At 43.7% G+C, this 16,092-nt stretch overlaps 1 long non-coding RNA gene across 1 annotated transcript in view; it reads right to left on the reverse strand.

Moving 5' to 3' along the window:
* Window positions 1-391: 391 nt before the first annotated feature.
* The window catches only part of LOC147600589 (uncharacterized), a 35,687-nt gene continuing 19,986 nt past the window's right edge, over window positions 392-16,092 (reverse strand). Inside the window, exons 3-4 of the long non-coding RNA XR_015258673.1 lie at window positions 9,456-9,549; window positions 392-2,371 (exon numbers count right to left, since the gene is read on the reverse strand). This is a non-coding gene — a long non-coding RNA (uncharacterized LOC147600589). The remainder of the gene's footprint in view (window positions 2,372-9,455; window positions 9,550-16,092) is intronic.

Consider the following 16,092-nt stretch of genomic DNA (forward strand, 5'->3'; position numbering starts at 1 on the left):
GAAACATCTTGCTATCAGAGCAGCTCCAGGGTCTGATCTGGGCCCATCGTGGATGTCCCACATGAGGTTCTCACTCACGTTTGCCTGCACAGGTTTAAGACGGCGCTAGCTCTGAATGTGTGACTGTTGAATGGGACTGCCCGTGACCCAAAACGCATGCAAGGGAGTGTACACCTACCCCTCATTCCTAGCCCAACATTTCAGCTTCAGTTGCTAGGACCCAGCAACTTCTCCCTTTCTGCCAGCTGTGCTGCAAGGTGTGCTGCTGTCACAGCAGGGCTAGCAGAAGCCTGAGGACGGTGGTATCTTAAACTGCCCCAGGAACAATTTGTGGAGTTTACCCATCTGAGTCCATAAACTTGCCTCTATAAAATAGCTACGGTGGTTTTAATCTTTCAGTTTCAATGAATACCTGTAAATTATGCTGGGGAAACTCATTCTTGTAGATACAGCTCATGCCTCTGTGTTCTGCTGCATATTAGAAAGGGAAGAGGCTCCTTTATCTTATCTCGGGAGGACATTTTTATTACTGTGAGACAGTCTGAAGATGAAAGTAGCTATAAAAATGAGAGGGTATGGACCTTTGCATTTGTATATGTGCACATACATATGCGTATGCGTATATGCAGGGTTACATTTACATCTTATTTGCCACCCACTGATCTAGAAGCTCTTTGCAAACTGGAAGCACTCCACCTCCACCCTTCCTCCTACAGACATATTTACACAGGCCTCAGCACCGGCGTTCTTTGGATCCTCAGTGTTAGACATGGGTTTGTAAACGGAGAACCGAAACTGTCAGAGCAGGTGAGAGAGCAGGAAACAGAAGCCGTCATCTAGAGTGGGACTGATGACGCCCTAGAGCTAACCTTCTCCGCTGGGAAGGGTGCATGAGAGCTCTCATAGCCCCTCATCATCCAGCTCAGCTCAGCTAAAAGATTACCCTCAGTATGTTTAACTTGGTGGTATTTGGGTTGAAGCCACATCCTGGAGAGTGAAGTTCACAGGGAATGGAAACACAGGCTGAGCCCAAAAAACAACCAGTTGCCACAAAACCCCTCTGGCCTCTCAGCAGTTGAGTTTCGTGTAAGCCAGCACCCCAGCTGAACCATCTTGTCCCACAGGATGCTGTGGGACGAGATGGAAGCCAGCAGTAGCACGGCTGCAGGCCAGGAATAAAGGAAGGAAAACTAGTTCTTTAGGACTGAGTTTTGTTGACACTTGCTTGTGTTTTTCCATGATTGGTGTTTGGATCCAAATATGCTAAAGGAGAGGCAGAGCTGGTTTGACAGAGCCTTGCTTGCATTACGACGAAATTCCTGAAGCAGTGAAAATTTTCAGCCACACGGAAATCTTTTGATGTTGTAAACCATTTTCAGAACAGCAGGAATTCTTTCTGGAGCCCTTAGCCATGAGCATGTGTATATTGACTTTAAGCAGAGGGCAGGATGGTACAGGATGAAGGTTTTATTCACGGGATCCTCTGCCACCCATACCCCTTTGATACAACAAAGGTAGAGAAAAGGCCTAAATCTGAACTCATTTTTTTCTCTCTCTGTCTATAAGGGATCTATGAGTGTGTCACTGAGTCAATGCAGATTTGTTTCAATAAGCTGAACTGACCAAGCCAAAATTGCAAAGGCCAATCTAGATAGTTGGCCTGAAAAGGCAGGATTGCAGTCATTTAATAGTAACAGTTTCTTGTGCTCTGAACATGTCAGTTTAGAACTTCATTATCAAATATTGCTGAAAAATGTACATGGTTATATTTAGTTATACAGCAATCTGGAGCTACATGAGGAAGGCAGAACTTAGGTGGCATATACATTATGAACTTTCAAACGTTATTCCATTACTGGGAATCCTGAATGTCACATTAATTTGGATTACTGTGCTTTAAATAATTCATTCAGGAGAGAGTAAAAAAAGAAAAGTCTTAAATCCTTTGAGATTCAGCTTAGAATTGAGCTTTTGGGGTCAAATTGTGGGTGAATCCAAGCAAAACTTGTAAATTTTTCATTACTTCCACACTCAGTCACCTCACTCTGGTCAAGCCTCATCCAAAAGCTTCTGAAAGCGAGCAGGTTTCAGCAAATCTAGTGAAGCTGTGGGTTTGCACTGAATCGTGAAACTTAATGAGATGCACACATTTGATAAAATGTTGTGCAGAGAGATCCAGTTGTGGCGTACAGGCAGGCTTCCAGAAGTGTTCGGTGCAGTCTGAATCTCAGCACACCAGGCTGCTCAATGTCAAACAAAAAAGCACAGGGACAGTGTATGATGGCAGCCTGCATCTAGGGAAGAGCAGATTTTTTTTTCTATCTTATTCTATGCATAGTTTTCATTTGTCTTGAAGAATTTCTCTTGAAACCTGTCAAGAAAACAGCAGTACAAAATGGGAGAGACTTGGAAAGAGAGGCAATGTTGAAAGCTGCTAATAAGCCTGCGCAGCCTTGAGAATCAGGGGACACACTAAAGACACCTGGGAAAGTGTTAAATGGAACTGGGACAATTAAACTGGAGGAGTAGAAAAGACTGCTCAATAGCACAGAGCCAGAAGTGTGAGGTAAGGCCATCGCGCTGTGTGAAGGCACCGGGGCTAGGGGGGGAAGGGGGGTGTAAGGCAGAGCATTTTGTGCAAATTTTGGAAGTGCCAGAGGATCATGTATTTTTGCAAAACATGCCATTTAGCAGGGAAGGGCTCAAGGTGACAGCGTGGAACAAAGGGAAAACAGTACAGAGATTTGTCCAGGGCTAAGAGGTTGTTTCTATCAACAAGGGATATTAAAGAGTTTACTGACCAGATGGTCACAAAGCACAGCAATAAAAAAGTTCATAAACAGCTACTTTGGTGAGTTTGACACCAGGAAAGGCCAGTATGAATACACTAACTCAAAAGGTCAAATGCAAATCCAAGTCCAATATAAAGGTGCCAAAAAGATCACTCAGTGCACATAGCTTTATTGGTTAGGAAAAAGTTAACCCAATGAAATTTGGTGGAGGGCAGAAAAATGGAAAGCAGAAAACAATACCAGTGTGTGGCAATCAGCACAAATGATGCAAGAAATATGTAGAACTTGTAACAGATTGTTATGGCTTAGCCCTGGTGATCACACAGTTCTTCGCTCCCCCACTCCTTCCCCAGTGGGATGGGGGAGAGAATTGGGAAGAAAGGAAAACTCATGGGTTGAGATGAAGACAGTTTACTAAAATGGCAAAGGAAAATGACAATAATAACAGAATATAAGGATACTAAAATACACAAAATGAACAATGTACATTTTCTCAACCACCCAATGTCCCAATGACCGATACAGCCCGTCCCGAGCAGCGATCACAGAAATGACACCGTGCAGCAAGCAAAGGAGCGAGAGGGAGAGAGAGGGAGAGATGCCCTCCCCCCCATCCCCGGGCAACCTTCACTTGTATACCAAGCATGACATTTATGGCATGAATACTCTCTTTGGCCAGTTTGGGTCGACTGTTCTGGCTGTATCCCTCCGAGCTTCCTGCACATTAGCAAGACCTGGAAAGCCGGATAGTGTCCTTAGCAACATCAGCAACAACTCATGTCATCAGTGTGATGCAGGAAAATTGCACAGTGAGCGAGGAAAGGGATTCCTCATGTGATGAGGGGGAGATGTTTTTAGGATTGTGACACGATGCAGCAAAGTGAAAAGGATTTTCCAATTAAGAGTCACATCCTGCCCATCACTGGCATAGCATAGTCAGGGTAAGGAGCATGTCAAAATGGAAAAGTTAAAAGCATATCTGCAAAGAACTGCGATTTGGAAGAACAGTGCCCAAGCTGGGAGAGCACTGACATTCAAATAGAAAGGGAAAATGTTAGAAGGTTAAGATCTAAGTCATCTACTGTGGAGTTAAATGTATATGTCCCTCAGTCTGATCAGGAGGCTATGTGCCACTGGGTTTCAGGACAATCTGGAGCCACACATACGGGCGTTAAATAGACTCATGGACTACACGGGAAGTTCCCTGCAGCAGATCCAGCGCTTGCAGGGCATGCTCCATGACAATTTCTGCAAGTTTTAAAAAAGAGCCTAGAAGGAAAGTTTCACAACACGATGAGGAATAAAAGAACCAATAGACTGGATTGACTCCATAGTCATCAGGGAAAGAGCACAGAGGGGACTTGGTGTGAACTCAAAGGAGCTAAATAAAAACAAATGTAAGGGAATGCTTTCACTTGTCCATAAGAAATAAAATTCATTCTGAGATGGCATAAGCCAAATTCTTAAGTAAACTGGCAGGATTTTGACAGATCTCCTTGAAGACAACATGCTCCAAGATCCACACTTTGAGAGCAGCATTTGGAAGACACTACATTCTTAAGTGGCCTTTTTGAGTATATTCAGCACAGTTCTTCTGGCTGCAGTGTAATGGGCCCAAGCGCTATGTCTAGCAGAGAGGAAAATCTATGTCAATAGCCTTACAGTCTGGGCAGCAGGGACCTTACCTCAAGAACAGTAGAGGACAGAACTGGAAATTGCAAGAGCTTAGTAAACAAACAGGGCTGGAGGTGAGACTGTTCTCAAAGTGCAATTTGGTTGAGGATGCAAAGACTTAAGCAATACTGAAAAATAAAATCTGAAACTGTTATGCTTCAGTTATGTCACTAAATTAATCCATTGATAATCATACAATTCAAAGGGTTTCTCCTTCACCGTGTCACCCAATGGGTAGGGCACAACATGAAGGACCTGAAAGATGTCAAGGGTGTTCTGACATTAACATCACTTCTAGAATTTTTTTGACCCACAGGAAGACAAAGAAAAGTACAGCTGTAGTGCCATGGAACAGGTTGTCAGTCTCACATCCACAGTAGTTGTAGACAAGATCAGCAAACAAATTGAAAAAGAGTCGCATATGAATGTAGATGCCTTCACAACTTTTCTGTATGACCTTATTTTCAAAACAGAGAGGTATGAAAGAGAGGAGAACAAAAGAGAACAGTGGACCCCAGGGCACAAAAAAGAACTTGGAGAAGTGTGGCCAAATTACATCCAAAACCAATACTTTGTGATCCCAGCAATGCAATGCAGGTCCTGCTTGGTAATGATAAATATGCACGACAGCGTATGCTCCATCTGCCAGCACATGCTCTGATGGTCTGGATCAGATATTTCACACCAATGATAAGGCCACTGTATCTCCATTTCTCTGACCACATTGGTCTGGAGTGTGAATCAGGTAGAAAAAAAAAAGGCTGTGAGCTTGCTATAGGATAAGGAAGGAGACAAAGCTTCACCAATTCTTCCTCCATTTTTCTACTGTAAAAACGAGCTCGTATTGGAAGGCTTTTGACAGGTGCATAAACCCTCATTTCCAAGGAAGGCAAAGGGGCGCTGACCATGCTTTCCCCATTCGTTTTAGTAGCCTGTTCCTGTGGCTCATTTTGGGGATAGAGCACAACACTAAACTGGCAGCCAAAATATCTGATGACAGCCCTGATTCCTTTGATCATATGATAAGAAATTACTGGAGTGCACAGCAGAAGAGCAATGAGTATATCCAGAAGGGAGAGACAGAGAAATTGACATAGATCAATGGAGGCACAACAGAAATGCAAGAAAAGCAGGCAAGCATGGACCAGTCCAGAAGAACAGAGATTGTCAGGAGAGAGGACTTGAGAGTGCTCTGTGAACAATTTTCAATTTCATGGGAAAAGTTAGAATTCAAGTATTTTGTGAGGATGTGACCAACCTGTATCATGTGAAAGGCCGTGAGACTGGACTGGGGTGGATGATGCTGGGCTATCTGAATACTTGACTGATGGAGGAGATGAGCCAGCAGGAGATGCTGAGGCAGATACCACCAGGTCAGCCAGGAGCAGGCTTGTAAGAGTGTATCTTCCTGAGCCATCCTGTCGCCCTATGTGCCCAGCCCACCCCCATCAGTCACATCCAATATTGAAAATGATAGATGCCATTGGCAGACTTAAATGGCCATCAGCTGGCTGATGTGGGTGTTTGCATCTTGCTCATGGTCGTAGAAAAAGGTGAAAAAATAAACTCTATGCATCTGAGTGCATGCTCAGGACAAGGAAAATAAGAACAGAGTCAGAAGCTGAAAACAATTCACAGAATTATTTTATTATCAGTTCAGAAGCTGAACAATCTGTTGCTAGTACGGACTTCTCTAAAAGAGTTGCATAACACAGCAGATTAGTAAGATTGGCTGAAAATCCCTGGGAGACTGTCTGTGCCATACTTACCATTATTTTCAAGCAACCTGAATGCTTTACAGCATTTTGTCTGTTACGGGTTGCTGTCTTTACAGGTTTTTAAGGAAGAAAGGAAATTTGAAATGGGTTCTAAAAAGTAGTTGGCTTTGGCACAGAACAGCAGTTCTTAATCTGTGGTCTATAAGACATAAGGTGGTGGGCTGCAAAGCATTTTCAATTTATTTTCTTTAAAACCCACTCGCACATATTCCCACGCACTCAGATTGGGAAAATCACCTAAAATTTAGCATCCTACAATATTTCTCAAGAGCCCATTTGTTTCAAAAGAAAGCACTGTGCCTATAATAGCCCATTCAACTATTTTTGTAACAGTTACTCCCACTGCACTTAAAATTTGTTTTCATATGACCTGGCACAATGGCAAAAAACAATGACACGGGAGCACAACGGCCAGTGTTCGTCCCAAGTACCTCAAGGCAGACCCCTACACTTAAGGGGTGGGTGGGGACTCTGATTCAAGGGGGGACGTTTTGCATGCTGACAGGACAGTGAGGGATTTAAAATCTGGTCAACCCTGGTTGCTGGCAAGGGAAGACTGGAGAGGTACAGAACACGTTTCAGGTTTTAAGTAAAAAACTGGTGGAAGTTTTTGTTAGTTTACTTTGTATGTCATTTCCACTATAATTAATATATAAGATTATTTCCATAATTCACAGAGGTGCCTCACTTCTCTGTCTAAGGACAGGAGAAGCTACAAGGAGAAGCTGAGAAAGACTTGGGGAGCAAGAATCCACAGTGGACACAAGCAGCATTTTGCTTAGTGCTTTGTTACGGAATAAAACTCTGGCCTGAGAGATGCATGGGCGGAGCTGCAAGCCCTTCCTCAGCTGGAAATCACGTCCGGTGACATCCTCAACCCACCCTTCCTCCTGCCCTTGGTGCCAGGCAGGGTGAGGATATGGGGCTGCCACTGGAGGAGAGTGCGGTCCTTTGTAGGGTTCACCTGCAGGGAGTTTCCCCGAAAAGGGGACCCCGTGCTTGGCTTTGGTGGGTGTTTAGGGACTTCTTCATGCAAACTTAGCACACTTGAGCATGCAGTTTGCTTCTGCCAAGACAGGTGGAGTTGCTTGGTACTGCATCAGGAAGACAAATTGTCTGCTAACGGCGGTCAGGGTTCCCTGCACCTTCTCCTGGAGCAGCTGGGCCTGGCCTTGGTGGGGAGGAGACAGGCCATCCAGGTCAGGGGCAGGGAGGTGTTATGTGCTTGCGCTCTCGAGCTGGCAATCCTCCCACTCCTGCTGAAACGGGCGTGCTCTAGAAATTGCTGTGCCATTATCTGTCTCGTGCATCACCTAAAAGGCAGGCAGACTTGACAGCGACTGGGACCAAGCAATAAATGAACTTGCGCTGTGTGACTTCATAGGTCAACAGGACAGGGAGGGGAGGAAAGAGGGAGGAGAAGGAAAACACAGTGACTTAGAGCTTCATTTCAGACCCTTTTCTCTCTCTGGTGCAGTCAGACAGGTTCCTACTTAAATCAAGCAACTCCATTTTTCATTCTGAATGAATCACTGCAATTCTGAGACAGAAATAATAAAGGAACTGTGTGCCTGTCGCTGCCACCCAAATCATTATGACAGCACATCTGTGGCTAATGATTGCCAGTGGTATTTGCCTTTTGCAGGACTAGGGGTAAAGAAACTGCGTCTGTAGGCAGCAGTGTGACTCATTTTCTTTTCAGGTAGGAATGTCCCAGTCCCTAGCATAAGGTGAGGAGAGGGATTCCTGATCCCTGGGCAGTTATTTCTGAGGATGCAGGAAGCAAAGCACGATACACAGCTCTGTATCTGCCAAAACTATGGCAGACAGCCATCATGCTGCTCTCCCAAAGCACTTGCTTCCGGCGGGGGGAGTATTAAATTGTCCATAATAATTCTCAACTTCTCTTGCAAGACTGCAGGGACATCCATTTCTGTCTACAAAGTGGCTAACTGCTCAGAAGCCACAGCAAATGGGCATAATGAGTGTGTGTGATTGATTATGGATGTGAATACTCGAATACTGTGTTTGGTTTTGGGCCCCTCAGTATGGGAAAGACATTGAGTTGCTGGAGCGTGTCCAGAGAAGGGCAATGAAGCTGGTGAGGAGTCTGGAGCACAAGTCTTATGAGGAGCAGCTGAGGGAACTGCGATTGTTTAGTCTGGAGAAGAGGAGGCTGAGGGGAGATCTTATCGCTCTTACAACCACCAGGTTGTAGCGAGGTGAGTGTTGGTCTCTTCTCCCAAGTAACAAGTGATAGGATGAGAGGAAATGGCCTTAAGTTGCATCAAGGGAGGTTTAGACTGGGTATTAGGAAAAATTTATTCACCAAAAGGGTTATCAAGCACTGGAACAGGCTACCCAGGGAGGTGGTTGACCCACCATCCCTGAAGGTATTTAGAAGACAAGCAGATGTGGCACTTAGGGACATGGTTTAGTGGTGGACTTGGCAGTGTCAGGTCTACACTTGGAGTCGATGATTGTAAGGTTTTTTCCCAACCTATACGATTCTGTGATTCTATGATTGTGAGACACCACAGTGCTAGGGTTTTGGGGGGAATCCATCATGGATGACAGGTGAAGGTAGAATTAGTGACACTATAAACACTGCTGAAATTGCATCAGCAATACTCTATACTCTTTGAGGCACACTGCCTCACCCTTGCCCCTTCGAAGGATGAATTCAGGCTGGAATGAGTATGTACAAGAAAAGGTTACTAAGATGATCAAGGAATGAAGATCCTATCTTAAGTGAAGAAATCAGAAGGGCTGTGGCTGGTCAGCCAGGTAATATGGCACAGAGGAGGAAAGAGGATTCCTGTCTGTAACTCATGCACCTGTGTAAACATTGGCAGAGAGGAGAGAAAGTTAAAATAATGACTGATGTTGCCACAAAACCTAACAAGTTTAATTGGGATATATAGGGGTACGTATAAACTTAAGCAAGAAGTCAGAAGGCTTATAGCTGTTTTGGGGATGGCTTTTAGAATTAAAGCCTTGCTGTTTCTTTCCAAAGTCTACAACAAAGGCATTATTTGTCCTTCCCTCACGAAGGAGAGCACATGTCCCAGATAATTTCCAGCAAACACATGCACTGGAGCCGTTTGTATTCCCTTACTTGTATTCTTACAAGATTTCATCCTAGGCTGACACTTGCAACAATTTCTTCAATTAAGAAACTTTAAAATCTAGTTAAAATCTAGTTTCTTACCTTCTTGTGTTGTCCCAGACTCTCCATTTATATACAAATGCTACAGGTGTCTCTTGAACTTGCAGCGGTGGAGAGCCACTTCCTTGCAAAATTACTGTGGCGTCAAACAAAGGGGAGGGGAGGAGACAGGATGAGCTTTCACGCAGCATCCCTATCGTGTCTGTCATATGGCAATGTAGTTTTATGAACTTTTTTCCACAGTTTTATGAACTACAGAAATATCCTTTGTGAGCATAGCATCTCTCCCTGCTTTTACCTAGTCTAAATGAAGCCTAACAAGCGTACGGATGGGTGTGATGGGTTTGCCTGTGAAAACTGGGGATGGTGCTCGTAAGCCCAAGCAGTGTCTTCTGTTCTTATGTCCCTTTTCATTCAGTGCTGAACAAGCTGATATCTGAAGAAAGTGCTGTCCTGGTTTTTTGATGGGGTGTGGAACATGTGGACTCTTTGTGGATGCTGAAGTGTTACAGCTGTACTGGGAGGGGAAGTGGCACCCATTGCTACTGGATGATATCAATATCTTGGGGTTTATTTTAATGGAAGGTGAAACTACTACTCACATTAGGCTTTGCGGAGGCAAATTTTCCATTCAGGAAAAAGCTAGCAGCTGAAATGCAGCCACAGAAAGGAAAAGGCGCACTTGCCAAGGGGTTGAAGCTCCTCTGAACACTTTTTTACTCTGAAAACCACAATCATGTCCTAGATTTCAAAAGCATCAAGAATAATTTCATCATCTGTGAAGCCCTGGCCGATTTGCTGTGCAGCCCATCCGCCCTGCCAGAGCAGTGCCCACCAGAGACCTCCTGCGTGCTCCTGGTGCTGCCGTCCACGGGCCAATCGCTGCAGCAAGGCCGGCGGGTGGCAGACACCTGGGCACAGAAATGTCTCCCATGGATACGTCCAATTTGCCTGTGTGTGTGACTCAGCGTCCAGAAAAACTTGGTGAGCGGCTGGTATGTTGTGAAGTCCTTCTCCCATAGGGACAACGCTTTTGTACTGATATCCCTCAGAGAGCTGACAACGATGTCTGATAAATTTTGCTCAGGCATTTTCACTCCTCATTTTTCAACATCTGGGAAGCAGAAAAGCTCAGGCTGTTGTTTTTTTAAAATGCTTTTGGTTAGAAAAAGGAAGGTTGAAAGGGAAATTAATTTTTTTTTAACCAAGTCTAAAAGTATTCATGATAATGATGACCGGCTGAGAGCTCAGCTGTAAATAATAGCTATAGCATTTGTTAGCAAGGTCAAATCTTACGAGAAGTGGCTGGGGGAACTGGGGTGGTTTAGTCTGGAGAAAAGGAGGCCCAGGAGAGACCTCATTGCTCTTACAATTAGCTGAAAGGAGACTGTAGGGAGGTGGGTGTCAGTCTCTCTTCCCAAGTAACAAGTGATAGGACAAGAGGAAACGGCCTCAGGTTGCATCAAGGGAGGTTTAAATGGAAATTAGGAAAAATTTTTTCACCAAAAGGGTTATCAAGCACTGGAACAGGCAGCTCAGGGAGGTGGTTGAGTCACCACTCCTGGAGATATTTAAAAGATGTGTCACTTCAGGACATGGTTTAGTGGTGGGCTTGGTGGTGTTAGGTTTACAGTTGGACTTGATGATCTTAGAGGTCTCTTCCAACCTAAATGATTCTATGTTTCTATGTTTACTGAGATTCAAAATTAATTAGGAGACATATCTCACAAGGTTGTTAAAGCCTATGACATCTTTAGGAGAACAGAAAAGTTCTATTTCTAGCATTTCCTCTTTTTAAAACTTATTTCCCTTTTTGGGAGCTTGATGCTTTATCACCAGGAGGGTACCAGTTTAAGTACCCTACTTTCCCCATACTCCTAACGAGGCCCCACCCCACCCCAGCATCATGGTGTTGCATTTTGTCACATGAATGGGCTGCTGTGCCACTGCCAAAAATAAATGCTGTGCTGGCCTTTCCCAAATGCATATGGACTCAGCTGGGTCTCCAGGACTTTTTATAGCCCTCCAGCTCAGTCCTATCTTTGGTAGCATCAGCATTTCCATAGCAACCCACTGTGATGTCAAAGCAACAAGGGTTTGTTTTTTTTTTGTGAGAACAGCAGGGAGCAATGAACTCTTCACAAACACAGATCCAATTTTCATGCAAACGTCTCTCATAATGTCTGCCACCACCACTGTTTATGGTTCTTATCCTAATTATCTCACTGTTACCTTCCTGTCCCCAATCTGTTATACGCACCTGTTGCACGATCTCTAGTTAGGCAGTGCAATGCGCGCTTTCTTACAGGAATACTGTTGAGAAGAAAGGTGCACTCCGTGTTCAAAGCAAAGGGAAGCAGTAACAGGAATAGAAGAGATGTAGCAGTAGCATTTAAATACAAACATGTTTTTTTTTTTTCTAAACCAGAACTAGTGTAATTTGTCAACATCAGCCATCTCCAACCTTTTCCAGTGGTGGATATTTTTCCAGTGGATGGGTAGGGTGATGTGAACTGAGCCTCCTGACAGTACTTTCCAGGACTTCTAACAACCAGGATCTCCAAGGATCTGCAGCCCACAGGGGAAGAATCATGGATTCACATATTTCACTGACAGCTCATAAGGAAATGAAGCCAACAAATGATTTTTTAAGCCACCCTTGGAAGCATTCAAGGCCAGGTTGGACGGGGCTCTGAGCAACCTGATCTGGTTAAGGATGTCCTTGCTCCTTGCAGGGAGTTGGACTAGATGACCTTCAAAGGTCACTTCCAATCCAAACTGTTCTATGATTCTATGCTAACTGTATCTTACATAAGTCCCCAAGACCACAGATTCTGCCTTAGCCTTGTCCACTTGCAGTGCTGCCACTACGCATGTCCTCTAACCTAGAAGCCTCAATGAGCAGTGGGGGATTTCACTTCTAATAGGATCTGTCTGTGTTTATCTGCATATTCCTTGGACCAAAACACTCACGTAATGGAGACTGCCTTGTGGTATTAAGGATTAAGCCTGTAATTTGTTACAACTTTGATTTATAGGACAGACTTCCCCCTCTACCGAGGGTGGGAGAAACAACATATTGTAACTCAATGCTGCAAAAAGTAGAAGTTATCTACTCAGAGCTCTCCTACATTTCATTCGTTTTGTTGGACTGACTGTGGTTTTTCACTTTAAGTGAAGATATAAGGGTGACTTCTTTATGTACCACAGTGAATGGCATTTACCCAATTCTAATTTGGCCAATAGAGAGTCAACGTACTCCTCCCTGCCCAACGTGAATCAACAAATAAATATTTACATCCTCTTTAATTACAGGCAAGTCACTGGCTCATAGGCAGCAGAAAATGCTCTGTGGTTTTTCCTGCTTTTCATTCTCTAACACTATAAAATATGCATATAAAACAGAGCTGAGAAGGAAAAACGAATGACTTACTCCCTAGCCCTGCAGAGAAAACAAGTTCACACAAAAACTCCGTCTGCATTTACTACAAGGGAAGACTAGGCAGGACTCAAGGGGGCCTACAAGAAAGATGGGGAGAGGCTGTTCAGCAGGGCCTGTTGCGATAGGACAAGGGGTAATGGTTTTAAAATAGAGGGGGGTAGATTTAGATTGGATATTAGGAAAAAATTTTTTACAATGCGAGTTGTAGTACACTGGACCAGGTTGCGCAGAGAGGTGGTGGAAGCCCCATCCCTGGAAACGTTCAAGGCCAGGTTGGATGAGGCTCTGAGCAACCTGATCTAGTTGGGGATGTCCCTGCTCCTTGCAGGGGGGTTGGACTAGATGACCTTTGAAGGTCCCTTCCAACCCTAACCATTCTATGATTCTGTGATTCTATGACTCTTACTCATCTATAAATTAGCTTGCAGACTTGCTTCTCCCCTCTGTGGTAGGCACTGGCTGGTGCTCCACATCTTCTGGTGTCATACTGTGACCATGGGAATGTTGGGCGTGGGGCTTCTGTGCCCAGATCATAGAATCAATGTGCCAAATATGGCACATTGCAGCCCTGCGCAGAAAAGGGGATGTGCCAGGTGCTCAGCATCCCAAGGACAGAAGTGTCTCATACCCTCTGTACCAAGCACAGGGTGACAAGAATCTCCGCAGCTCCCATCTCATCACTGTCTGATATGCAGCTGAGCTGTTTGCTGTGCTGAGCTGGCTGCTGGCTTGAGCAGCGTGCAAGACAGCTTCTGCGCACAGCAAGGAATCCTGCACAATCTGACCTACCACCCTCAGCACCGACTCACCTTGGTGCAGCCGTTAATATGGCCTAATGATGGCCACAAACCTGGCAATTATTCAATTAATCATTTAAAAACAAACAAATGCATTTAAACTCAGTATCATGATAGTTCCTCCCATAATATAGCCATCACTGTGTTTACAATTTGCAAAACGCTAGTGGTACAGTTGCATATTACAGACATGTTGCAGCTTATTTCAGTATTGCCACCATTTTGCAAAAATACTTTCTATCCATTGGAAAGTTTTTCAGCCAGTTTCATTACAATAATAATTATCTTAGGACAAGTTAAGCAAGTCAAAACAACAAATAAATACTGATACATTGTTCTATGACAAAAAAAATCCTAACAGAATATAGATAGATAAACTATAATAGAATATATATGATACAGAATAACATAAACTTTGCAAGCTAGTTTTTAAATTTTATGGCAAATTGATTGTTATCCCAAGAAACTTCATAAGGATTCTACTTCCTAGCTGTGACATGCACAATCTTTCATTTTTATCAACATAAGTTGTTTAAATCTGTTGAGAATATGGGTCTTTCTGTGGTCTGAGCACTCACACACATATTTCTTCACGCTTTTGATCAGTTTTAAACACCTATACCACAGACCCAGTCTAAAGAATCCATTCCAAGCTGTGTACACAAGTGAGGGACATCATAGTACTAGAACAAGACATATCTCTTCATCACTGTAAGGGAGGCTAAAACAACGCTACATGATTATGGATTTGTGTTACCGAATTCCTTAATTACAAATCTGGGACTGTATAACCCAAACTGATTATTTCTCCACCCAGTCTAGATCACTTAACTCCTTGTAGCATCAGCGGCCAATTATAAATGGGGGCCCAAGAAATCGAAGGCTCAGATGGCAGAGCTTAAAGGGAGCAAATCTGGGGGGTCAGCTGAGTTCCTAGTTAAAATCTATCACAACTACTAGGCCCCAGACTGCAGGCCAGGAACATTATGGTCCTGAGAACATGATGTTTTCTCCAGCTGAGAAACTCCAGGCTGTTTCACAACCACCCTGGGATGTGATGGAAGGACGATGCATTTGTCCATGCTCTGTTACCTAATCCTGTTTTTTTTTTCTGAAATTTTCAAGCCAGTTTTTCTTCATCTTTAGCCCTTCTTAACAACAAACTTAAAATATCTGTGTTTTGCTTGTTATAAGTACTAGACCTCTGCAGTACTGTTGACCTGTGAGACTCAGAAAAGCCTGCAGCTCTGAAAACTAGTCCAAAAGTGGCCAAAAATCAGGCACCCCAAAATGACAGGCCACTTTGGAAAGTTTGCCTTTGTTCTCTTTTTGGAGAAGGGAGATAATATCTATGGTATCAGGTAATACAATAAATTCTTTTGAGATCTTTGGGTAGCAGATGCTAGAACCATGAAAGCTTTTAGACTGGAGTAGGGGACTTTATAAACACCCTTTTGGATAATGAAACTGTTAATTAACTGGAACCAGTCTAGGCTGAGAACCAAGTAGTTCCTATTAAAGCTGTGTGATTGCTCTACTGACAGCACTCACTGTATTACAGCATCTCTCTTTAGAGCAGAAGAAACAGGCTCAGAACTGAATTTTATCCCAAGTCCCTTAATAGAATTAGTCAGTGTCTCCCCAGAGACATCCTATAAAAGCTTTGAGAGGAGCCAGCTCTTTGTAGTGTACACAAAATACAATTTTGCCTGTAATGCTGCACAGAAGCTAAAACACAACGGAGATCAGCCCAGATAACCAGTGTCTCCTCAGGGAAGGTAGCCAGGAGCCCCTCAAGAGATTTAGAGAAGGAAACACCTGTCAGCACTTAAGCAGCCATCATCAAACCCCGACCTTCTGCATCGCACCCACTATGCAGATCTTCTTCACATGCAATGCCATCAGAAGGATGAGGCACATCAGTGCCCAAGAAACCCTTGCTCTGCCTCTCCCTAGGTTCGACATTTCAGTGCTAGCAAGAATATTAGAAAGTTTTTTTTTTCTTTCTGTCATCACAGCGTGATTTCTTATGCTCTCACCAGCACACTTAAGTTTATGAACTACGCACAGAAACTGGTTGTTAGCAACCCCTCTACATTTTGCCTTGTCAGTTGAAAACTTAGAATGAAATATTGACTGTTCTGCATCTGTGTCCAACAATGGAGAAAAGTAAAAGCTATGGAAACAACCTAGACCTATGCAAATTCACCCGCTCCTGCTTTTTGGGTTGCACTGTGATTTTTGCACTTGCTCTGCAGTGTCATTTTCTGCATAGAGATTTCTTTGCAACAGTGTTAACAGTTGGCCCAGAGCTAGACATTATCTTCAGAGCATTAACTCATGTTTTGGTTCACATGCAGTGCCAAAAAAGGGGAAAAAATAATCTGCTTGTTTGTAATCTTAGAAAAAAAAAGTTGAGATTCGAAATGAATAAACTTCA

This window comes from Chlamydotis macqueenii, chromosome 5, assembly GCF_036417535.1.
Source record: "Chlamydotis macqueenii isolate bChlMac1 chromosome 5, bChlMac1.mat, whole genome shotgun sequence".
Taxonomy (NCBI): Eukaryota; Metazoa; Chordata; class Aves; order Otidiformes; family Otididae; genus Chlamydotis; species Chlamydotis macqueenii.